Genomic DNA, 19,139 nt, shown 5'->3' with positions numbered 1-19,139 from the left:
AAAATAAGCTTCCTTTTTGGCTCAGTCCGTAAAGAATCTGACTGCACTGCAGGAGATCCCAGTTCAATCCCTAGGTTGGGAAGATTCCCCTGGAGAAGGAAATGGCAACCCACTCCAGTATTCTTGCCTGGGAAATCCAATGTACACAGGAGCCTGGTGGGCTACAGTCCATGGGGTCACAAGAGTTGGACTTGGCGACTTAGCAACTAAACCGCCACCATCTACAAAATAACTTGCTCAGGTTTTAATTGAGATTAGACTAAATCTATAGATCATGTTGGAAAGAATTGGCATCCTAACAGCATGAAGTTTTTCTCTATATAAACTTGAAATACCTCACCATTTAAATCTTTGATTCCTTTCATCAGAGTTTTGTTAATCATATAGATATTATACATCTGCCTAAATATCTTTTTCTTTCTTCTTTTTTTTTTGGTACTAACATAAATGATATTGTGTTTTTTATTTCAAATTACAATTACAGGAAAGCGATTACCTTTGTATATTGACTTTGTAATCTGCAACCTTGTTATAATCACATATTAGTTCCAGAAGGTTTTTTATTTTTTGAGATAACAGGGTCTCCAGTTTGTTTTATTGAATATTACATACACAACAATCTGAGAATAAAAATACTAATGTTACAACTCAACAGTATAGTTAATGATAAGGATTTCCTTTGCATGTGTACTCAGTTAGAAATATGAGATTAAATAATTTTTTGGAATGACTTGTAAATTCTATGTGATATATATATGACATGCCTGTTATATATATGATATGAAATATATGATAAGTATACATATATATGTATGTATATCTCTCAACTTTTACTTTTTAATTAATTTATTTATTTGAATTGGAGGCTAATTACTTTACAATATTGTGGTGGTTTTGCCATATACTGACATGAATCAGCCACAGGTGTACATGTGTCCCCATCCTAAACCCCCCTCCCACCTCCCTCCCCATCCCATCCCTCTGGGTTGTCCCAGTGCACCGGCTTTGAGTGCCCTGTTTCATGCATCGAACTTGGACTGGTGATCTATTTCACATGTGGTAATATACATAGTGCAGTTCCAGAAGGCTTTTTAAACAATTCTTTGGGATTTTCTACATAGACAATCATGTCATCTATGAACAAAGACTTTTATTTCTTCCTTTCCAATCTATGTATACCTTCCCTCTCCTAGTCTTGCTACATTCAGTATGATGTTGAATCAGAACAGTGAGTAGAGGAGACATCCTCATTTTGTTTCTCATCTTAGAGGGAAAGCATCTAGTTTTTTACCACTAGGTATGTCAGCTGTAGTTTTTTATACATCTTCTTTATCATGTTGAGGATGGTCCCCTCTAGAAAAGGGGGAACCTTTTTGAGAGCTTTTCATCATGAATGAATGTTGGATTTTGTCGATGCCTTTTCTTTATCTATTGATACAGTCATAGGATTCTTTTCTTCTTTAGCCTGTTGATGTGATGGATTATATTAATTTTATATTCACTGATTTGTTAAATGTTGAACCAGCCTTGTATACTGGGAATAAACCCCACTTGCTAGTAATGTAAACTTCTTTATATATTGCTGGACTCTGTTAATACTTTGCTGAAGAATTTTGCATCTATTTTCATAAGAGATATTGACCTGCAATTTTTCTTTCTTGTAATATCTTTGTCTGGTATTGGTATTAGGATAATATTGGCCTCATAGAATGAGTTAGGAAGTGTTCCTTCTGCTTCTATTTTCTGGGAAGAAATTATGGAGAATAGGTGTTATTTCTTCCTCAAATTCTTGGTAGAATTCATTGGTGAAACCATCTTGGCCATAATTAAATTTAATAAGGATTATACACAAAATAAATGAAATAGAGACTAGAAAAAAATAGAGTAAATCAACAAAACCAAAACTTGGTTCTTTGAAAAGATCAGCAAAATTGACAAATCTTTAGCTAGACTGACCAAAAGAAAAAACAGAGAAATGCATATACTAAAATTAGAAATGAAGGGGGTGACATCAATATTGATATAACAAAAATAAAAAGAATAATAAAGAAATATTATGAACAACTGTTTGCCAAGAAACTACAAAACTTAGATGAAATGGATACATTCCTAGAAAGACACAAACTAACAAAACTGACTCAAAAAGAAATATATAATCTGAATTCAACCAAAAAGATTGAATTAGTAATTTTCAAATTTCTAGTAAAGAAAAGCCAAGGCCCAGATGGTTTCATTGGTAAATTCTACCAAAAATCTAAAGAAGTAATATCAATCCTTCAGAAATGCTTCCCAAAAATAGAAGAGGAAGCAACACTTCTAACTCATTCTATAAGGCTAGAATTACTCTGTTATCAAAACTAGTCAACATATCAGAAGATAAGAAAATCACTGACCAATATCTCCTATGAATATGAAAAAAGTTTTCAACAAAATACTAGCAAACTAAATGCAATGATTATAAAGAAGACTATACACCATGATCAAGTAGGATTTATCTCAGGAATAAATAATTCATTAAGGTCTGAAAATAAATGTAATATACCATATTAATAGAATAAATGAAAAAAATCTACATGATCATCTTAATAGACTGGAAAAAGTCTTTGATGCAATCCAACACCCTTTCATGATAAAAGCATTGAACCAAGTAGGAATAGACAGGAACTTCTTCAAACTGATAAAGAGTGTTTACCAAAGGATACCATCAAAAAATTATTAATAGGAAAAAGAACAATTCACAGAATGAGAAAAAATATGTGCAAACAATATGTCTGATAAGGAATTTATAATCAGAACATATGGAAAAGGTTTATAGATCAGTAATAAAAAGACAACCCAATTAAAAGTGGACTTCCCTGGTGGTCCAATAGTTAAGAATCTGCCTGCCAATGCAGGGGACATGGATTTGATCCCTGGTAAGGAAAGATTCCACATGCTGTGGAGCAACTAAGTCCACGCGCAACAACTACTGAGCCTACAAACTGCAGTTACTGAGGCCCATGTGCCCTAGAGCCTGTGCTCCTCAACAAGGGAAGCCACCACAATGAGAAGCCCATATACCAAACTAGACAGTAGCCCCTCACTGCAGCTAGAGAAAGCTCACGTGCAGCAACCAAGACCCAGCATGACCAAAAATAAATTAAAACATAAATTGTTCTTAAAAAGTAAGCAAAAGATTTGAAGAGACGTTTCTTTGAAGAAAATATAAAAATGATCCATAAGCACATGAAAAAATTGTTCAATATGATTATGCACTGAAGAAATGCACATCAAAACCACAGTGTGATATCACTTCACACTAAATGGGATGGCTATAATAATTATTTTTAAAAAGACATATCAACAAGTGTTGACCAAGATATAGAAAAATTAGAATGCTCACACATTATTGGTAAGAATATAAAACGGTGCAGCTACTTTGGAAAACAGTTTGGCAGTTTCTCAAAATGCTAAACATACAGTTACCATGAAGTGAAGTGAAGTCCCTCAGTCATGTCTGACTCTTTGCAACCCCATGGACTATAGTCTACAAGGCTCCTCTGTCCATGGAATTTTCCAGGCAAGAATACTGGAGTGGTTGCCATTACCTTCTCCAGGGTATCTTCCCGACCCAGGTACTGAACCTGGGTCTCCTGCATTGCAGGCAGACACTTTACCATCTGAGCCACCAGGGAAGCCCAAAGTTACCATATGACCTACCAATTCTATTCCTAGGTATATACCCAAGAGAAATAAAAACATATGTCTATACAAAAACCTGTGCACACAGGGAACTATAGTCAATGTCTTGTAGTAACCCATAATGGAAAATAATTTCAAAAATACATATGTATATATGTATAACTGAATCACACACATTAAAGAAAATTCTACTTTTTGAAACAGTAATGTCTATCTTTTTGCCAGTTTTCCTAAATGTCCTATGGGCATCTAATAACAATGTATGATATATAAAGTTTTAAATATATTTGTGTAGGATATGATCAATATAAATTAAATAGAAATATATTTAAATTATTAATGATATCATTCAAGATACTCCTATTATTTTTCCTGCACTTGATAAAAATATTCTCAGAGAAATGTTAGTATATCTCACAATGATTATATACTTTTTCTTTTCCCTTTAATTTCTTCTGATTTTTGCTTTATTATCTTTGCTTCTTTGTTTTAGGTGTCTAATAGTTTATGATGTCTATCTTCTTTGTGAATTGTAACTTTTGTCATTAAAAATATTCATCTTTGTTTCTTTTAAAATAAATAAAAATTTTTAAACCTGTGCACAAATGTGCATAGCAGCATTATTCTTAATAGCCAAAATGTGGAATTAAACCAAATGTCCATCAACTGAAAAATAAAGAAAATCTGATATACCAATACAGTAGAGTATTACTGAACTGATCATAAAAATGTTAAGTAATGATACATGTTACAACATTCATAAGCCTTGAAAACATTATGCTAAGTGAAAGAAGACAGTCACAAAAGACCACATGTTATATGATTCCATTTGTATGAAATACCCAGAATAAGCAAATCCAGAGAAGACAAAAAAATAGATTAGTATTTGTCAGGGTCTGGGAGTCTTAGAGGAAGAGGGAGTGACTGCTGATATATAATATGGGGCTTCTTTTTGAGATTTTGAAAATATTCTAAAGTCAGATTGGGTAACAATTATATAACTTTGTGAATATACTAAAAACCATTAAAGTGCACACTTCAAAAGGGTAAATTTATGATATGTGAAATCTGCCTCAGGGAAGCCGCATTTTTAAAATACAGAGATAGTTAGCCACAAAAAAAGAATGAAAGCTTGCCATTTGCAACAACAGGAGAGCATTATGCTAAGTGAAATAAGTCAGAAGAGAAAGACAAATACTGTATAATCTCACGTACATGTGTACTCTAAAACAAAAACAAAAGCCAAGCTTCTAGATACAGATAACAGACTAGTGGTGGTCAGAGACAAGGAGTGGGGAGTGAGTGAAAGGGGTGCAGGGGGACAAAAGACACGAACTTCCAGTTATAAAGTAAACCAATGAGGGGGATATAATGCACAGCACGGTGACTCTGGTTAATAATACTCTATTGCATATTCGAAAGTTGCTGAGAATAGACCTTCAAAAGTTCTCATCATGAAGAAAGGGGTCAAAAGCTACCCAGAATATGTAAAAAGAATGGTTTAATAAAGCTCCATTTCTCAGTTTCAACCATTATCAACTCATGGCCTACCTTATTTCATAAATACTCTCATGCTGGATTATTTGAAAAGAAAAATCTCAGATATTATTCCTTCTGTAAATATTCAGCATTTTTTCAGTAATATTCAGTAATATCTTTCCAAAAGATAAGGACTCTTTAAAAAATAATGATACTATTATCACATGCAAACAATTTTAAATTAATACCATAAGATTAAAACAACTGCTTTATTCAAATCAATTTCAACCCATTGCATTTGGTTATTTGTCTCTTCTATTTCTGTGTATCTATAAGCTCTCCATCTTTTATTTTTCTTGCAATTTATTTATCGAAGAACTGGGTTGTCCTGTAGAGTTTCCTACATTCTGGATTTTGCTGATTGCATCCTTGTAGTGTCATTTAACATAATCACTATTTTACAGTGATTCACTTTCAGGTGCTTGTTGTTACCATGTTATTTATTACACTATAAATAAGATAATTCATACTTCATCAAGAGAGTCAGCACTCCTTTAGTGCTTACTGAGCACCACATCCTTTGTAGCCTACTTGACACAAATTATCTCATTTCATCTTCACAACAACCCCATGTAGTAAGTATTAATATTCCCAGTCTAGGAGTGAAGAAAATGAAGCTTAGAAATGTTAATGAAATTTGACCACAGTCATGCAAGCAATAAATAAATAGGTTCAACCCAGATCTGTCTAGATTGGAAGCCATAGTTTAACCATAATTAGAATGCATGCTTCTATCCATAAGGTGATAATATCCCTATTCTTTGCCTTGGGTTGTGGTTGTTGTTTGTTTTTATTAACTTCATTCCATCCAAAGAACTTGTTTTCACGTTTCATCTGCAACACTTAGGATTCTTTCTGTTTCAAGTAACAGAAAACTCTATCTCAAATGGTCTCAACAATAAGGATATTTATTATCTTATATTACAAGAAATCCAGAAGCTGGGCAGCACCAGGGCGGATTGGTTTACTGACTCAACAACAGCAAGTTCATTCTCTTTAGTCTGCCGTCATCAGTGTGTTGGCTTTGTCCTAAGCTTGGAACCTCTGATTAGCTCCAAGATGGCTATTCCAGTTTCAGGGAACACAGCCAGATGCAACAACATCCCATGGAGATGGTGGCATATTTCTCTGTATGTCTCCATTTAAAAGCAAGAAAACCTTTCCCAGAAGGCCTTCAGCAAACCCCTCCTTAGGTCTCACTGGCCAGAACTCTGGAAGGCCAGTCAAGAGGATTCTATTCCCTGTACCCATGATAGGCTGGTATGGGATGGTAATAGCGTCACGTTCCCCAATAGACAAACATCTGAACAGGCTTCTGTAAAGAAGGAAGAGAGGGGAATGGATGATAAGTAGGCAAGCAACAGTATCTTCTGTGTGTTCTCAGTGGTGTATGCTATATGTTCCACTGAGAATTTACTGTTGATGTATCAGCCTCCTCATTGCATGAAGAAGAGACGAGACGAGATGATCTGTAAGGTTCCTTCCAGCTCTAGGAGCTGTGTTTCAACTTTGCATTTTCATATAAATGGGGCTGGGACTGTTGGATAGCTCTTGTATCTCTGCTTTGACTGTCAACTCTGCCTTTAACCTACGAAATCATTTGTTTGCCAGCTTCTTTCACAGTCTTCAACTGAAACAGTGCTTCATTCACCTCATCACATGCAGACATTTTCCTTGTGGGAAAACACAAGGAAGCCAGTGAGAGGGAGAGTACACCGAACTGTACAAAAAGCTCTTAATGACCCAGATAACAATAATGATGTGGTCACTCACCACTTAGAGACAGATATCCTGGAGTGTGAAGTCAAGTAGGCCTTAGGAAGCATTACTATGAACAAAACTAGTGGAGGTGACGGAACTCCAGCTGAGCTATTTCAAATCTTAGATGATTCTGTTTAAGTGCTGCACTTATTAATGCCAGCTAATTTGGAAAACAGCAGGACTAAGAAAGACCACAGGACTGGAAAAGGTCAGTTTTCATTCCAATCCCAAAGAGAGGCAAAGCCAAGGAATGTTCAAATTACCATACAATTGCACGTATTTCACATGCCAGCAAGATTATGCTCAAAATCCTTCAAGCTAGGCTCCAATACTTTGGCCACCTGATATGGAGAGTTGACTCACTGGAAAACACTCTGATGCTGGGAAGGATTGAGGGCAAGAAGAGAAGGGGACAACAGAGGATGAGATGGTTGGATAGCATCACTGACTCAACGGACCTGAGTTTGAGCAAACTCAGGGAGATAGAGAAGGACAGAGAAGCCTGGTGTGTTGCAGTTCATGGGTTTGCAAAGAGGTGGACATGACTTAGTGACTGAACAACAGCAAAGTATCTTTGCTATGTTAAACATATGCTACCCTTTCTTACAATCTGAATAAAATTGCTTTGTTATTTTCAGCTTATGCCTACCACCAGCTTTCTCTGGGGAAGCTACTAGCTTGATCTGTAAGCAGTCCTATTCTTATTTAACAGAAAGCTATAATTTTTGACAAATGTACAACATAACTAAAGTCAAAGGCATCTGGTCTGTTACCTAGGACATTTGGAATAAAAAAAATACAGGAAAACACGGGAATGTGATTTAAATTGACGTGGCCACACCTTCCTTTCATTTCACTCCTTCTCTTGCAGATTTGCCACTCTGGTGAGGAGGTTCACCAGAGTCTGTAGTGCATCACTATAGTGTAGTGATAGAAGCTGTAGTCCATCACTACAGTGCTGCTGGTGGACACAGCACTGGTCTCTCAGTCAGCAGCTATGGTATGCCATTGTTCTAGCTTATAGTTCCAAGGGCCTTTGAGAATTAACTTTATTTTCTGGTTCAGCCCTCTTCCTGGGGAAAGCATGGCCCTGTTTTGAAATGTACAAATGAAAGACAGCACTGAGAGTGCCTCTTCAGAGAAGGCCAGGACAGAAGGAGAGAAGAAAGCTTAGTGACCAGCTGGATGGCCTTGAATAACTCACATCATCTCTCGGTGCCTCTTGGAACTCTGACTGAAGAAAATCCTCACCCTGCATCGCACAATGTAGTTGGAAAAGTCAAATGAGAACCTGGATAGAAATGTACTTCCACAAATGCAAAGTGATGCTGCTATTTTCAAACATGGAATTTTCTCTGCAGCATTTTTTTGGTCACTTGACCACTGTACAGGTCATTGCCAGATTATGATGCTCTTTCACATCCATTCACTCTTTGCCTGTTTCAGAGATTATGCCAGCACTGCTGCATTCATCCCTTTGGTTCATCTTCCTTCCACCACATCTGGAAAATGCAAACCCCACCATAACGTGAAATATTGCATTGAAAGTACGCAGCAAGAGTTCAAAAAGGAGAGTTGTCACATGTGGTAGAAAATGCTTTTGGAAGGTAACCCTATTATGCCATGTATTTTTATAATTTCAATCTTTGTCCTAGGTCGTACCACCTCCTGCCTCCACCCCCCCACCCTCGCTTCCATGCTTCACAGACCAGACAGTATTTTCTGTCTTTGTAGCTCCCAAGAACCTGGCATAGAGGACACATCACAGTACATATTCCGGGTGAAGTGAGCCGGCTAAATAGCTGACAACAGCAAACCCGGTGGGCTTTAACATTTATTTATCCAGACCAACAAGGCCAACTATCTTTAGCTTAGCATTATACACGGGGTCTTTCAAGATCGGAAGTGTGCCCGGGTCTCCCTGTAACTCCTGAGGAACGTTATTGAGTATGTGCTAAGGGCCTGACCACAGGGGCTTCCACAGACGCACCTAAAATGCATTTGGTCCTCACAACTTACCTTCAAGCTTTAAGTCTATATTTTACAGATGAGGATGCTGAGGCTCTCCTCAGTGAAGCCACCGCGTGTGCGTGGGCTGGCGAACATCCTCACCCACAAACTTTAGATCAGCCTCGCCACACACCCCCTCCCTACCCCCAGGCATGTGCCCCAGCCTCTACTCCCCACGCTCCGCCCGAGGCCAGCGTAAAGCCAGTAAAACCCAGGACAGGCCTCGTCTGTGTCTAAGCCGGTGTTCTCACGGCTTCAAAGTAACGGTGCTCACTCACCTAGCTGCTCCTCACAAGCTTGGAAAGCCTTTGCCACCCACCCTATCCGTAGCCCCAGGCTTCTCAAGAGAGCCCGTCACAGCCTGGTCCCAGGACTGAGGTCCTGTTCGCCCGCACAGCGCTTAGAGGGTCGGGACTCAGATTCCGGGCGAGGACACCTGCAGCGGAGGGTGGGGAAGCCCTGGGTGACAGCCAGGGGGCAGGGGGTCCAGCCTCCGCGCGGCCGCCGCTCGCCGCTCCGAACTACGCTTCCCAGCCTGCTCCGAGGCAGCCGCGCGCCCCGGCGCCGCGCCCGGCCGGGAGCCGCCTGTTGATCGCCGCGCTCGCCCGGGCCACGGCGCCGCCCTGCTCGCCGGCCCCGCTACTTCGGGGCAGACGGACTGACGGCCCGCACCGCCCGCTCCGGGATGGGCGCACGCACGGGTGAGCGCGCCGGGGGTGGGTGGGGGCCCCCCGGGAGAGGTGCCGTCTGCAGCCCCCAGGCCAGCAGCACGGGGCGGCCGCGCCCTCCCTGCCCGCGGGAGGATGCTGTGCGGGGTCAGCGCTCAGCCGGGAGGGCGCGCGGAGCCGGCACCGCCTCTGGCCTCCTCCGGTCGGCGGGCGGCGCGGAGGAAAGCGCGGTGGAGGGCTGAGCGGGAGGGAGGCGCCCAGCGGGTGTGGGTCCCACGCGCTGCACTGCGGCTCCGCAGTCTCTGCATCCCCTGCCGCCGCAGGGAGGGCGCGGTCTCTGTCCTCCCTGAGCTGCGGTGCCGGGTGTTTCCACGCTGGGCTTTGTTCCCCGCTTCTCTCCTGTGAACATTTGACAAGCTCCTGGAGCCTAATGCCTGCCACTGCAGCGTTAGATCGGGCGGCGGGGAAGGGTGGACTCCGGCTGGAGCTGTCACCCGCAGGGTGTTTCAGCCTCCGAAAAAGCAGCGTTCCGAGAGCGGCCTGATGCAGGTCGTGAGACTCTTTTTATTTTTATTTTTCTGGTTTAGGTAATGTTAGCATGTGCTCCCTTGAGTCTTCCTAAATTTTCCTTGTTGACCTGCAGGAGTGAAAATTGGTTTTTAATAATAACAATGACAATAATGGCTCCTAATGGGAATTTTTGAACTGTTCAAAGATGGGAAGGTGATGCAGGCAAAATGCGAATTAGCAACGAAGGCTGTGAATGCTACGGGCTTCCTCTTGCCTATTAAACATCGGGATCACCAGGTCCTTGGGAAGGGAATGAAAAGAAGGTTGGAGCAGGTATCATAAAAACCCATTTCCCTAGCTCTGCCATTAAGGAGCTGAGGAACCCTGGGCAAGTCTCTTCACCCTCTTTTAACCTCTTTCTCCATGTAAAACGGGGTATTCCGCCTAAATGATTTCTAAACCTCTGTTCTTCCAAGGCTCTCATATCAAGAAACTAAGGAGAGGAGGGTGCGTCTGTTGAACACCATTATAGAAAGCCTGACACTGACAGAACAGGAGGTTTTACCTAGTGAGGAAGAAAGATTTTTCAGGGTTTAGGCAACTTGATTTTTTCAAAACTAGAACTGGTTTTCTCTACTCTCTGCAGTCTAATCCAATAAATCATGCATTACAACTATTTTAATTTTTGTGAATTACTATAAATATGTAGACAACAACGTGCTGTGGATTTTCTGTGTTTGTTTTTAGTTGGCTGAAGGTGAACTGATGGACTCATCAGGTAGAGTGAGAATGTAAATGGCTCCCCAGGGCCAGGCGGGAGCCCTCAGAGGTGGTGAGCAAGGAGGAGGGGAGGAACCGCGGAGAAAGTAACCAGAGAGTTCAGACACTGAGCGTAGGGAGGATGGATACTGACGGGGTCATTGTTTGAATAATAAATACACAATACAAGGAATGAGAGAATCAGAAAACCAGCACTCTGCAGCTCTAATGTAACTGATTACATTACATCAGGCAAGGATTCATCACAGATGACAAAACCTTTGAGCCAGAGGTTGTTGGGGAAGAGGATTTTGAATTATTTCAAAGTATCTTGCCACATATTAGCTAGGGAAAATGTGTCCTTACAATAGAGAGATGAGAAAGTCATCACCTCAGCTGAATGATCAAGTATACCAACAAGTACCATGAGTCTCCTGTTGGGTTATGCAATAAGGTGGTCATAACTTCACCTGCTTAATGTTCCTGCCAAAAAGGTGGTGGGGTCAGGGTATTGTAGATTAAAATATTCAACTGACTTAACAATAAATTGGGATGTGTGAACTTTGGATCCTAAATCAGAAAAAAAAAAAAAAAAGCTATGATTGATGAGTTGGAGACAATTGGAGAGATTTTAATATGGACTACCATGGAATTACTTTTCATTTTCTTAGGTGCAGCGATGGTACGGTGGTCATGTAGGACACTGTCATTTTCTTTTGAGATGTAGGTATTAGAGGCAAAATGGCATGACATCTGCAACTTTCAGCCTGTTCAGGGTAGGGGGAAGTAAAGGGTTGGGGAGGGAGCTGGAGAATGTAGCAAAATGATGACAGTGAATCAAAGAGAACGGTATATAGGTGTTCTGTTCTTTTACCTTTTCTGTAGATTTGAGCTTTTTAAATTAAAAATTGGGGTGATCAATAAAATAGATAAGCAAACAGAGGGAAAGGATCACAGGACAGTGTGGACATCTGCAGTGAATCTGCAGGGAACTCACAGTGAGTCTGTGTCTCACTGCGCTCACTCAAGATTTCAGCCCTGTTGGAGGAGTGAGCGGGGTCAGGGGAAGTTCTCTTTCTTGCTTTGTCTTAACTACTATCAATCGTTTATTCTTAAGACACCCCATCCCCTAATTCCAACCTCAAATTCTGAAATTTCCATACCTTAGAATTTCTAGCCCTCCCCACAAACCATCCTGAAAGCGCTATCCCTTTTCTCTCTGAGTTCAAGATCTGCGCCTCTATAGCAGGAAGTTCTAAGTGCTGGTTCTTTTTATTTTGAATTAGGGGAACATTGGAAGAAAAACAGACCCAGCTTTCTGACAGAAGTTCAAGGATTTCCTCTTGTTCGCTTTATTTGTGAATCACATACAACCAAATGTTTCCTTATAGACTATAAGCGGCTCAAAGGAGCTCATAGAAGGCAAGTGCAGAAGAGATTTCCTATTACCAGACTAAGAAAACAGAACCAATTCTTAAGATATAACACTTTAATTTTATACTGAATCTTTTGCTACAAGGATTTTTTCCTGCACACACACACTCATATGCTTTTATGTTTTGCCCCCCTGGTTTGGCACCAAGGCTATCCCATCTCTTTCATGTGTATCATCAGTATTCCTGGGTTTCCCTGGTGATAGCTGAATAGAAAGGGAATGAGAAGGTCAGCCCTAGGACTTTGGGTAATAGGAGCTCATGAAACAAGGCACAAGACCAGCTGCAGCAAGACAGGATGTGAGGAGTAAGGAGCAAATCTGAGGTTTCAGTCCAGTGAAAGAACCAAGAGGCCTCTTGTCAGAGCAGAGGGAGGGTTCCGGAGTCCAGGGAGCTAAGCTGCTGTTCAGCCAATATATGCAGGGTCAGCCACCCCTCTTGTTTATAGCCAACATCCATTCTGATGGCCAACGCCCATTTTGTACCAGTATTAAATATTTTGCATATCATCTTGATAAGCAGTCATGAGTCAAAGGGCACATAGCACCTGTAACCCTTAACAAAGCTTTGATCAAAACCAAACTGGGAAACAGATGCCAGAGAGGGAGAGAAGATAGGTGAGTCAAAGATTCATAAGCAAACGGAAGCCAGCTTTTGTCAACAAACAGTAGAGAACCCTTGATGCCAGTCAGGAAATGAGAAGCCCATAACTTCCCAAAGCCAAGATGAGGGGACGTAGCTAGAACCAATAGACAGCTGGAGACGCAGACACCCAAGTGGAAGGCAAGGAGATACGCAGAAGTCCAGAAACAGGAACTCCTTAGAAAGCAGAGAATAGGGCCAGACAAGGGGATAGGGCAGCGACAGGGAGTAGGACCTGCCAAGAGAATTAGAAGCCAGGTGGCGGTCTGAGCAGACAGTAAGATTTCCATGCTAGAGCCCTTCTGCCCCCGCCAGGAAGCTTCTTGGCAACTTCCTACCCAGGTGGAAACCTATCTCATACTTTGGCCAGCCTCCCCATGGCAGCTCACTATACCTGGCAGCGCTGACCCAGGGTTCCTATAGGGTGCTGCCTCTCCACATTCAATAGATCCCGACAAGGATAATGGAGGGAACAAACAGCCCACGTAGAAGACTGCACCCAAGGACAAAAGAGAAATGGCTTTGACTGAGGGCTCGCATGTGTTAGCAGCTGTTCCTGGTAGATACGTCACCACATTAAACATCACCTCCACCCTCTGAGATAAATACTGCTCTGCCTGTTTCACCGAGGATGAGACAGAGGCTCGGAGAGGCTGTCACTCGCACATGAATTGTAACCATCAGATCCAGGGCTAGTTGACTCCAAGGCCTATGCTTTTTGTCTTTTGTTCTCTTCTGAATCTGGAGGGAGTGGTTACTGGTGGGCACACTGTTTTAAAAGGAGACTGTTTTGAGCAGTTTAAGTTATGGCCACGTTTGTGTTGTGAGATGGGACAGCTTTTCATTCTGGAAGATCTATTCCTCATTTTCCATTCAGCTTGCCACTTCCAATTGCTTTCTCATATTTTTTGCCTGAAATTCCTCCTTATCACACCCCATTCTCTGTCCCACATCTCCTGCACAGATTTCTGAGGCTATGGCAAGAGCCACTCGGTTATTTAAAAAAAAACAAACAAAACAGACTTGAAAGAGCCATCTTGAAATAGCTCGGCTATTTCAAGACACAGGCTATGTGTTTTGTACACATATTTGTATTTGCCTGCAGCTAGAAAGAAATTAAATATGTAGGATTACTACATGTTTTGATAACTAGTGGGGAGCTACTTTATAACACAGGCAGCCTAGCTCGGTGCTCTGTGATGACCTAGTGGGGTGGGATGAGGGGGTGAAGAAAGGGATATATATATATATATATATATATATATATATATATATATACACGTGTGTGTGTGTGTAACCGATTCATTTTGTTGTACAACAGAAACGGACACAAATTGTAAAGCAATTATACTCCAGTTTTAAAATTCCTGTTTTGTTTTGTTGGAGGATATATTGATAAGCTGATTTTTTTTCTAATTTATTAGTTTTAGGAAATGTAGATTTGGCTCTCTTGTTCAAACTGGTTCACTCACTGTTTAAAGATTATTATAAAATATTGAAGATACGTAATAAAGAATAATAACTTCTCACACACTGACTTCCCCTCTTGGGATGAAATCATCATCAGTGAGGTGGAAGGTCAGGTTGTCCTTTCCCAGCCAGATCCCCCGCCCCTCCTTCTGAGATGTCTGTCCTTTCCATGTGTTGTCCTTTGTAGCTTTCCCAGATACATATGTACTCCTAAGCAATTCATGGCAGTTTTACCCATTTAAAAAACTTTTTGCTAGGTTTTACAAGTATTTTTTGTTACTCTTCTGTAAAAATGGGTCTTTGGTTTGGAGCAGGCTTACTAAACAGGGCTGAATGTTTTAGGTTTGATTCCAAGTCTGCACGGAGGTGAGGCCAAAATTTGGGCACTTTGTGTTGTTTCTGATTTTCCTCTTTCATACCAGTTATGAAATACATATAAAGTAAGGTAGCGGAAGAAGAAGTAAAGAAAGCCACACTCCTTGTTCTCCTTCTCAGGGTTCATGTCTCTGATAGGAAGAGTTATTGAAGGGCCCACGTCGCCCTTCCTTCAGCTCCGTCCTTGCTCCTGTTTTCTGTTTTCTAACCTTCTTGGTATGCATGTGCACCTGGACTCCTGAAAGCGCTGCTTGGCTCTTGCTTCACTCCAGTGTGCCCATTAATCTCTTGTTGCATGCTGAGAGCTCCCCACGGGACAAGCACTCTGCCAGAGGTGAGACTGCAGTGATGTTTGGAAGCTTTCCACTGTGGCGTCACTAACAGGAGGAGAGGGCAAGTGTGAACACTCGGTGCCCTGGGTAGGGGCTAAAGCAGGCCATCCTTGAGCCAGAAATCTGTGATTTGACTTTAAAAGCTGTGTGAATAATATGTCCACATACCTCTATATTTGTTATTAAAAATAAAACCAGCTTTCCCCCAAATCTTCAAAGTTGTGCTTTAGGAGGGTGCATTATTTTTTTTTTCTCTCTTCTGGCTTTCATGCCCTCCTGATGCACTAGTGCAACACGTGCAGTTTGTTTTAACAGGGACTGTTACATAGTATTAACATGTTATTGTAACTACTTAATTAATGTCTCTCCTACTGCCAAACTGTAAGCTCAGCTCCTGTACAAGATATCATCTGTTTTGTTCCCTGCTCTTGTCCCAGCAGTGAAAAAAGGTGGGCTGTCAGTAGATATTTGTTGAATGAATCTACAAGAGACCCGGGAATAGAAAGAATCATGACATCATCCCTGTCCTCTAGGATTTGGCAGTATAGTTGAATTTAGGGAACAGAGCAACTGTTCTGTGCTTAGGTGGCCTCAGAAAGTTCCATGACAGAAAGTGGAGGCTGTGGATATGGTGGAATGAGTTTTGAACCAACAGGTCACTTCACCTTTCTCAGCTCATTTCCTTCATTTGATATTTGTTGGATGCCTATCCTGGGTCAAGACCTGTGCTGGGAGCCAGGACCATAACAGTGACTAAAACAGATACGGTCCCCACCCTCACAGAGCTTATTAAAAAAGACAGAGATAAAACAAGCAGTTGTAATAAAGTCAAGAGAGCTCTGAACAAGGGGTGTGCCTTGGGGTGGGGAATGACTCAGACCTGCCTGGGATTACAAACAAGGCAACTTCGAGGAATTGAAGCTTACGTTCATATTTATTTTTTAATTGAAGTATAATTGCTTGACAGTGTCTGTTAGTTTCTGCTCTACAACAATGCGAATCAGCTATATGTATGCGTGTATCACCTCGCCTCCCTGCTGAGCTTCCCTCCCACTCACCCCCCCATCCCACCCCTCTAGGTTATTACAGAGCACCGAACTGAGTGAAGCTTACTTTGAGACTGGAAGATGAGCTGAGCTGGCTAGCAGTCAGCCAGAGGAAGAAGGGGTATGAGTGGTCTGAGCAGAGGAAACAACATAAGGCGTGATCCAGGAGTTGGAAGTAGTCCAGCAGGCTGGAGCCAGGGGAAGCTGAGGGGTGCAGTGCAGGATGAGGCTGATGAGGATGACAGAGGTTAGACTGTGGGTCTGAACCTTATCCTCAAGGCAAAGGGAAGCCACAGGAGGATTATAAGTAACTAGGGCAGAATTGTTTAAAAATATCACTTTGGCCATTTGTATGAAGAATTGATCAAAATGGACTAAGACTGGATGTGGAAGTGCAGCTGAGTGAAGCAGATGGATCCTCAACATGTTTAGGTTTAAGGACTGGACTGATGAATGGGGAGGAGACAAGGAAGAGGAGATGTCAAGGATGGTTCCCTGCTTTCTTGGCTAAATTTCTGAAATTGGAAATTCCAGAGGAGGAGAAGCTATTTGGCAGGAAAGATGGTGCAAGTACTTCTACCATTTGAGATGCCTGATTCAGTGAAGTGGAGATGTTGGTTCAGCAGTGGGAATACATGGATCTAGTCCTCAAGGAACAAAGTCTTAATCAAAGATTTGAGGGTCCTCAGAATGTGGATCATAGTGAGAATTTTAGAGGGGACGAGTTTCTCCCAGGGAGAATGTGCAGTGTAAGAAAAGAAATGGTAAGACAGGATCTTATAACATGCCAGGACTTAAGGCAGAGGAAGAATTGCTGAAGGAGACCAAGAAGAAGTGGTCGGAGAAGTAGGAGAAAAACCATTTATGTTGCTGGACTGGATGTCTCTTCAGGCCTCACTCAGCCCGACATTCTGTGGTCCGCAAAGCTGGGACCTGAGCCAGGTCTCCAAAGCAGAGCGCGTGGATAGGCCATGAGAGCAGAGAACAGCATTCCAAGTGACATTACAGTATCAGCCAAGGTCCCGACAAGAAACAGAGGACACACTCAACTGAGTAATTTGAGGGAATTTAAATAAAGATCCTATTTACAGAGTTGTAGGGAGGGTGTAAGGAGTCCAACAAGGCGGAAATCTGGCACCAGCCACACAGGGACCCTTCATCACCCCCAGGCCTCAAGTCAGCAAGGCAGGGGTGGGGGCAGCCCTAGAGGGAAGGCTTGCTAGTGGGCCACTCTCTCTTCTGCACTAGCCTCCCTCCAGTTTCCTGCTAGTGCCTCCTGTTGGCCAAACGAGTCACAGAGCTAGGAAGCCTGATGATGCCGTGTAAATACATCACCTTCCTGGGGCACAGAACAGTGCCGGGAGTGAAAGGGGAGGGGAAGGGCAAACGAGATGTCCAGAAAAATTATCTGGGAAAATGGAAGTCCATGAATAAGGGAGTATATTAGTGTCCTATTGGAGCTGTCACAAATGCAGGAGCCTAAAACAGCACACATTTATTACGGCATTGCTTAGGAGGTGGGAAGTCCAAAGCGGGTTTCACTGGGTTAAGCTCAGCATGTCAGCAGGGCTGCATTTCTTTCTGAAGGCTCTGGGGAGAATTCATTCCCCGGCTGCTAGAGGCCGTACACATTTCTTGGCTCTTGGCCCCTTCCTCTCTCTTCAAAGCCAGCAGTTGCATCACTCTGTCCCTCTGCTTCTGTCATCACATCTCATTCTCCGACTCTTCTACCTTCCTCTCCCATCTTTTAAGAGCCGTTGGGATTACAGTGGGCCCACCCAGATAAGCCAGGGTAGTCTCCCTAGTTTACGATCCTTGATTTAATCACACCCAGTCCTTTTTGCCATGTAAAGTAACATCCCAGATTCTGGGGATTAGCATGTGGACATCTTTAGGGCACCATTATTCTGCCTACCACAGAGAGTGAATAAACCATTTTGGCTGGATTGGAGGGCTCCCTTAGGAAAGTTATGAAGAAAGAAAATACAAAGTACGGACCAAAGCCAAATAGTGGGAGCTTGGGATGCTAGGTTGTATAAATTTCATTCTGCAGACAAAAGGGAGCCATTGTAAGTCCTTAATCAGGAAAGTGGCTTGTTTGCAGTGTGAAGAAAGACGATCTAACTATGGTACTCTGGTGGCTTAGAGGGAAGAATAGAATCCTTTAAAAAGGCAATGAGGGTACTCCAAGTCCAAAGGAACAAAGATCTAAAACAAGACTGACAGAAAAGGATGATGTGAAAAGTATCATGCAGTAAGAATCCAGTGGAAGTGGTAACCAGTGAGACAGGGTGGAAAGGGAGGAAATTCAGCTGATCAGAGTTTTGGAAGTGAGTGGTAGATTCAGCTTCCCAGGTGGCTCAGTGGTAAAGAATCTGCCTGCCAGTGCATTAGATGCAGGAGATGAGGGTTCAGTCCCTGGGTCGGGAAGATCCCCTAAAGGAGGAAATGGCAACCCACTCCAGTATTCTTGCCTGGAGAATCCCACTGACAGAGGAGCCTGGCAGACTATGGTCCATAGGGTCACAAAGAGTCGGACACGACTGAACGACTGAACATGCACACGAACACATATGCACGATTGGTAAATTAATGGTATGATCAAGAAAACCAGAACTAGTCTGTTTCAGGGGAAGGTAAGAAGCTGGGGTATACTTGTAGAATTCTGGACCAGAACTACAAATAGAATCTTATCTAAGATACCATCAGTCATAAAATATACCAATATTTTACATAGCACTGTGAAGAAAAATTATACCAATTATTGTCTTTATTTTTTTTCATCATTTGTCTACATCGCACAGCATGTGAGATCTTTTTCCCTCCGCCCCACCCCCCATCAGGGATCAAACTTGCATGCCCTGCATTGGAAACATGAAGTCTTAACCACTGGACTGCTAGGGAAGTACCCAT

General features: G+C 42.1%; 2 protein-coding genes across 3 annotated transcripts in view; one reads left to right on the top strand and one right to left on the bottom strand.

Moving 5' to 3' along the window:
* LYSMD2 (LysM domain containing 2) overlaps positions 1-9,509 on the bottom strand; it is a 30,421-nt gene extending 20,912 nt beyond the window's left edge. The window contains exon 1 of the mRNA XM_060417972.1: positions 9,270-9,509. The gene's annotated coding sequence lies outside the window, so the exon portion shown is untranslated. The remainder of the gene's footprint in view (positions 1-9,269) is intronic.
* Positions 9,510-9,578: 69 nt separating this feature from the next.
* Positions 9,579-19,139, top strand: part of TMOD2 (tropomodulin 2) — a 64,640-nt gene continuing 55,079 nt past the window's right edge. For both annotated transcript variants that reach the window (XR_009601223.1, XM_027971831.3), the window contains exon 1: positions 9,579-9,692. The gene's annotated coding sequence lies outside the window, so the exon portion shown is untranslated. The remainder of the gene's footprint in view (positions 9,693-19,139) is intronic.

The sequence above is a fragment of the Ovis aries genome, chromosome 7 (assembly GCF_016772045.2).
Source record: "Ovis aries strain OAR_USU_Benz2616 breed Rambouillet chromosome 7, ARS-UI_Ramb_v3.0, whole genome shotgun sequence".
In the NCBI taxonomy this organism is placed as follows: domain Eukaryota; kingdom Metazoa; phylum Chordata; class Mammalia; order Artiodactyla; family Bovidae; genus Ovis; species Ovis aries.
This window is presented reverse-complemented; position numbering and strand designations above follow the sequence as displayed.